Source organism: Neovison vison, chromosome 8 (genome assembly GCF_020171115.1).
Source record: "Neovison vison isolate M4711 chromosome 8, ASM_NN_V1, whole genome shotgun sequence".
Lineage (NCBI taxonomy): Eukaryota > Metazoa > Chordata > Mammalia > Carnivora > Mustelidae > Neogale > Neogale vison.
Window position 1 is genome coordinate 69656237 of NC_058098.1, and position 6868 is coordinate 69663104.

The 6868-nt window shown below is 42.2% G+C and overlaps 1 pseudogene; it reads right to left on the bottom strand.

The window, feature by feature from the left end:
* Positions 1–6514: 6514 nt before the first annotated feature.
* LOC122916549 lies at positions 6515–6631 on the bottom strand (annotated as a pseudogene).
* Positions 6632–6868: the final 237 nt, after the last annotated feature.

Here is a 6868-nt window from a genome sequence, read left to right on the forward strand (position 1 = left end):
CTGTTGCCACCACCACTGGAACTGAAGCTTCACAGAGCTCCAAGTCAGGAGACAAGATGTTAAAAGGGGTTTGGCCTGGTCCTCTGAAGGAGGAGGCCTGCTGTTCCTGATACTGAGACAAGTGTGACTGGTAAGGGTGGTTCCACTGGAGCACAGGGAGGGGGGTTTGGTGTAAGCAAGTTAGATAGTTAGTTTCAGTGCTGTATTGGTTCCCATAGATGGCCCTGTACTTATGTTGAGAGGAAAGGGAAAGAAATGGTGTTGGCCATTTCCTTTGTTTCTGGAGGGGTCTGTTTGTGAACACTCTGGGACACACTTCAAGATGAGCAAATAACTGCTCCCTCTGTGCCCCAGGCACTCTTCAGATTGCTGTTTCCACACTGTTTCGTCATGAGCTGTTTGCCTGCCTTCTGTCCAAGAGCAGCCTAATGTCCTCCGAGCCCTCTCAGAGCCAAACACACTGACCTTTAAAACTCCGAGCTCCAACAACTCATGAAATTCATCCCCTCCTGCATTTTCCCTGTGTGGGCTCCTCTTTGTGGTAATCTGTCCCTCACCCTTCTCCATAGTTGCAGCTCCCTCTCTTCCAAGCAATGTCTCCACCCTTCTGACCTTCTTCAGTGTGGTCTCTTCTCTCCCTTTAGTTGTGAAGTTTGTTCTACCAGTCTTTGGGTCAATTTCTGGGGTATTTAGGATGATTTCATAGTTATCTAGTTGTATTCAAGGGCTGAGACGAGCCTCAGGTCTTCCTATTCTGCCACCATCTTCTCCTCTGTAGGCTTTAGTTCTTTTTTCAAATACAGTCACAGGCTCATATTCTCTACTTACCTTCATGGACCTCAAATGGATAGGCAAAAGGAAGCCTATGGATGTTTTTAGGAGCATGCTGCTGCCCTGTAAGCCCTGAGCTCTGCCCTTTACTCCAGTTGCCCCTGCCTGGCCCATCTGCTTCCCTTCTGTGCCCAGGCTGTTGTTAGGGCTCAAGTGTATAGCCTCTGCTCCTACCTGTTGTCCAGGAGCAGGACCAGGAGGAAACTGTCCTTCTGGTCATCTATTGCTGGAAGCAGTGACAAGAGCAGGACTGAATATCCTATGAGCAACACAAGTAAGTGGAGAGGTCACAGGAATGATCATGGTAGACTTGGAATAAAAATTAGCCCCTTTTTGGACAACAATTATGTTTTATCTGAAAATGATGACACATTCAGAAATATATGGTAACACTGCAACCATAATCTGTGGAAATCAAGCATAAAAAGCAAAAAGTAGGAGGGTGGATAACAACTTGAGCCTCTCTCCACCATGCTTCCATACAAGGCCAAAGTTAAGGGAAGAGCTCAGGATTTACTTTTTATGTGCCTCCCTAGGACTCTACTAATGGAATTTAGCAATGAATGAAATAAACATAATTCATTCACACACAAGTGTTACAAATCTTAGAGAATGTGTTATAGCTTCCTCATAGGAGAGGGTGAGCTGAGGGTGTCTGTAGCTGGTTTGCATTTTTGTAAGCTGCACATCAGGCTATAAGATGAGTGTGTTTGAGAGCAATGTGGCAGCCTGGTCATCCCTGGACCACCACTGTTAGTATTACAGATATGGCTGTTTTGGGGCTGTGTTAAGTGTGCCAATAAGTTGCACAGGGGCTCCTGGGCTTAATAAGTTACTTATATATATACTATCGCACAGGGACTCCTGGCTTAATAAGTTACTTAGTAAACACTGTATGTTGGGTCAGTGCTCTAACGATGGCTGCATTATTGGCAGGGCCCAGTGCAAGATGCAAATATGGCTCCCCTTGTTTATAAAGAAGGAAAATGGCCTTTTCTTTGTTTTTGTTTTTTGTTTTGTTTTGTTTTGGTTTTGGTTTTCATCTCTCTTGACTTGATAAGGTATTTTTCTTTTTGTATTTAATGTGGTGTTTGTTTGACCATAATGATTCTCATAAGGCAAGTGCAAACCCACACAGACACCCAGGACCCCAACCCATAATTAGGTGCCTAAGGCACCTAATCAAGTCTGCTTGACCTTGATCCGCCCTGAGCCAATGCCCAGCCCTCAGAAGGAATGGAGGGCAGCAATGACTGCTGGGTAGTGGAGGGAGAATGGACAACAGAGCTAGGGTACCTGGTAGGCAGCAGGAGGTGGGACTGCATGTGAGCTGAAGCTCCAAGCCCCTGGTGCATGTTCCATTTTGTCAGTAGACTTCACTTACAAAACACAAATTCAAAGATCTAACTACTATTATTATTTTTAAAGTTTCTATTTATTTATTTGAGAAATAGGGAGAGAATGCTAGGGTAGGGATATAGGGAATGTGAGAGAGAATCTCAAGCAAGCTCAGAGCCTGACACGGGGCTTGATTTCATTACTCTGAGATCATGACCTGAACCAAAATCAAGAGTCAGAGATGCTTAACTGACTGGGCCACCCAGGTGCTTCCAGAGATAAAATTATTAAAGATTTCAAGATGGCTACCACAGAGCACTAAACCTCAAGCAACCCCCTTCTGAGCACTTAGTCCTATGTGTGTCACACACTGGTTGTGAGTATGCAGATGGTATTCATTCTTTATTACTTCTGTCCAACCTCTCACTGGCAGAGTTTGGACCCAAATGTGCCAGGAGCCCCTGTCATGAATGGCAAGCATAATGTTCTAGAAAGGAGTTGGATTGATAATGACTTTCCTTACTTGCTCCTTGGAAAACTCACTTAATTTTTATGAATCTCATTATCCTTATCTATACAATGGACATGTCAATAGCTTCTTTTCAGAGAAGTGAGGGCCAATAAAATAAGAAAAAACACATGTTTAAATTTATGATTTTTTAAAAAAATTTTGAGTCTCTGCCATTAAGCCAAATGCCTCAAATTGGGAGAAAAATTCTTTGTGCCCACATTCCCTAAGCCATTTTTGTGGGCAATGCCAGCCATGTGCAATATTTTGACTCAGTGATGTTTATCTTCCAGAACTCCTTTTTTATATATCCTTCCTTCCAACTCATTGCACACTCTTTTCCCCTGCTGCCTACTATCTCATTCAGCATCATTTTACCTGGACTGCACTCCCCAGGTGGTTCACATTCTCCTGATTCTCACCAAAATGTACCTGTGTTGTATCTCATCTGCTTAAGGCTCCACAAATTCTTCAGAGAGATAATGTGATGATGTAATTTAAGCAAAATTTCCAACTCTCTAGTAGACTATAGACGTGGATGATATTTGCCTTTAAGCAAATAACTTTAATGTCTTAATACAAGAAATAAGTCAGCTAGGAATTTCGTAACTCTTAGGGCCAGTGGTGGAGAGCTATGAATAGCTGAGGCTACTGAATAACAGAACTATGAATAAAGCCAGCCTGACTTTAGGGTAGAAGAGCCTTCATCCCAGAGAACAGCTGTAACATGAGGATCAGCATGAGTTGGCTGAGTACCTGGAAAGAGTCCCAGCCAGAAATATAATTTCCAGGCCCAGAAGCTGAATTTGGCTCTCCAACAGGACTTGTTTGGTTGGCATTGCTTGCTTTTTCTTTTTAAAGTTTTTTTTTTTTTTTTATTACTTGGATGCAAATGCAATTAACTGGGATCAGCCTCTCTGGTTCACTGGATGCCTCACTTTCCTTACTGTCTGAACACCTTCCTCTTGGCTGGGTCATTAGTCCACATCCTCATTTTAAAGATGGGAAGTTGGTTTGTTTAAATGACAGGCCAAGACCAGAGGGCCTGGCCCCAAAAGGACTCTGCCTTTCTACTTTCGTTTCTTTGTCGGTATTTTACATGCTGGTCCAGGTGTGCCTTCATTCCAACAACCAGTACCTGGAGTCTACCTGACCTATGCATTAGTTTCCTAAGGGCCTCTGTGAACTGGGAAGCTCTTAAAATAATGGAAATTTATTTTCTTACAGTTGAGGAAACTGGGAGTACAAAATCAAGGTGTCAGCATGGTTGGTTCCTTCGGGAAGTGGTAAGGGAGAAACTGCTCCATGCCTCTCCTAGCTTCAGCTTCTGGTGGACAGCTGGCAATTGCTTCTTGGGGTTTCCTGGTTTGTACATGCTTCACTCCAACTTTTGCTTCTTCATATGGCTTTCTCCCGTGTGTGTGTGTGTTCTCTTCTTATAAAGGTACCCATCATTGGCTTAGGGCCCACCCTAAACCAGTACCCTCATCTTAACTGACTATATCTGTCTGCAGTGACTCTATTTCCAAAAAAGTCTCTGTTCTTAAGTCTAGTGAATATGAATTTTGGGGGGATATTGTGCAACCCAGTACCCCTGAGCTTAAAAAAAAAAAAAAAAAAAGAACCCAGAATGCCCAAGAATTTACATCCTTCTAACTCCTTTTCAGGGAGGGAGGTACCCCCCCACCTATACAGTCTGTAAGTCTAGTGGTAAATGAAAATGTAACGTGCTTGTTAAAATTTTTTTAAGAATCTCAAGATGGAGAGAATAGAGCACTAAACCAAGCTCAGGCCCTTCTGATTGAGGGGTCTTGTATGACTGCAGACTCCCATGAAGCTGGACCTGCCCTTGCTTCTTCTGATCAGACAACTCAGAGAGAATACTTGTGCTATCTCCACTGTCCCCTGAGGGCTCAAGCCAAAGTTCCTTTCTTTGATAAGGTACTCTTGTTTGGCTTCTCTCCCTTCTCAGCTTCACTTCCTCACTTGCGCGTTGGTTATTTGCTTCCTAATAAATCCTTTTCATCCAAATCTCCATCTCAGGTCTACTTCTGCTAACTTAAGGTCAGACTGACAGAGATTGCTGTTCTAATTGGATGACCTTTGAAAAGACCATTGTTGAGGCAGCGTGGTCTTAATGTTGGAAAGGCTTGATCTCCACTTCTCCTTTCCATCTAAAGATAAACTTCCAAAGTAAATCTTCAAGATAACACCAGGTAACTTCTGGGAAGATAGAGTATACACACTTTACTTATTCTTCTCATTAAGTATAACTTAAAACCATTGACATTATGTACAAAACAAACATAAGAAGTCTAAGGGATAGAGAGGAGAAGGCAGACTAGCTTGCAATTTAGGATTTGAGGAATGACATGGTGGTGAATTCTTTGGATCCCTTCATTCTTTCCTTTTCTTTCTGTCTGTCTCCCTCCCTCCCTCCCTTCCTTCCTTTCAGTTCAGCCTCATACATTCCAGACTTAGAGCAGAAGCAGCTGAAAACCTGGAAATGCCAATGATAAAGAAATAAGGAAAGAAAGAAAGAAAGAAAAAGAAAGGAAGCCTTGTCAAAGTCTGTTCTTTCTAACCAAAGGCCCAGAAGAGGGACAGCCTATAACAGGAAGCTTGTATATATTAACTGCTGTACTTCAGCATAAATACTACAAACAAACAAGTGTCTCCACTCCCACCTACTCCAGCAAAGTCTAAGTGGGAAGTCTAAGATTTTCACCCTCACCAGTTATAAAGAAATGCTCCAGTCCCTTTTTCCAGCCAATGTTGGAGAAGTCTAGAGAAAAGCAAACCCCAGGAAACAAAAAATAAATGGCAGACTTAAACCCTAAGACATAACGTGCTGACACTTATCAAAAGAAACCTGGATCAATTAGTTAACTAGGGCCACTATAACAAAATGCCATAAGGTAGGTGGCTTAAACAGCAGGCATTTATTGCCTTACAGTTCTGGAGGCTAAAGGTCCAAGATTATGGTGTCAACAGGGCCCCACCCTCTCTGAAGGTAAAGGGAAGAATCTGTCCTAGGACTCCCTCCTAGCTTCTGATTGACAGGTCCTTGGCTCATAGCAGCATAACCCAAACTTCTCATGGTGTTTTCCCTGTGACAGATATGTATCTGTCTCTAAATATTTAGAGACATATATAGCTGTCTCTAAATTTCTCCTTTCTATATGGACATCAGTCATATTGGGTTAGAGTCCCACCCTACTCCAGTATGATTTCATCTTACCTAATTACATCTGTCACAGCTCTATTTGCAAATAAGGTCACATTCTGAGGTCCTGGGGATCTTGTGATTTTGGTGGGGGAGGGTCATAATTTAACCCATATCATTGGGGTAACCATATCAATTTCAGATAAAGTAGACTGCAAGGCAAGGAAAGAGGAGCATAACATAATGATAAAAGGGTCCATTCTCCAAGAAGACATAACAGTCCTTAATGTGTATGTACCTAACAATGGAGCATCAAAATATGTGAGGTAGTGGATGGGGGATGGGTGAAATAGGTTATGGGGATTAAGGAGTGCACTCATTGTGATGAGCACCAGGTGATGTACGGAATTGGTGAATTGTTTGCTGTATTGTACATCTGAAATTAATATGACTGTAGGTTAACTATGCTGGAATTAAAATAAAAATGTATGTGAGGCCAGAATTGGTAGAACTGTGTAAGGAAACTGAGATATTATATGTTATTATAATTGGGGATTTCAATACCCTGTTAGTAATTGTCACATTCAGCAGGCAGAAAATCAGTAAGGATAGAGTTGAACCAAACAACGCCATCAATCAACTGGATCTATTTGACATTTATAGAATGCTTCATCCAGCAGCAACAGAGTACACATTTGTTTCCCATCCAAGTACTAACCAGGCCCGACCCTGCTTAGCTTCCGAGATCAGACGAGATCGGGCGCGTTCAGGGTGGTATGGCCGTAGACGAGTACACATTTGTTTGAAGCTCAGAATACTCACTAAGATAGACCACATTCTGGGATATAAAACATGCCTTAACAAATATAAGAGAATAGAAATAATACAAAGTATGGTCTTAGATCACAATGGAATCAGATTAGAAATCAACAACAGAAAGATAACTGGAAAAGAACCCCCCAGATATTTGAAGATAAGCAACACACTTCTAAATAACACATGGGCTAGAGAAGAAGTCCCAAGAG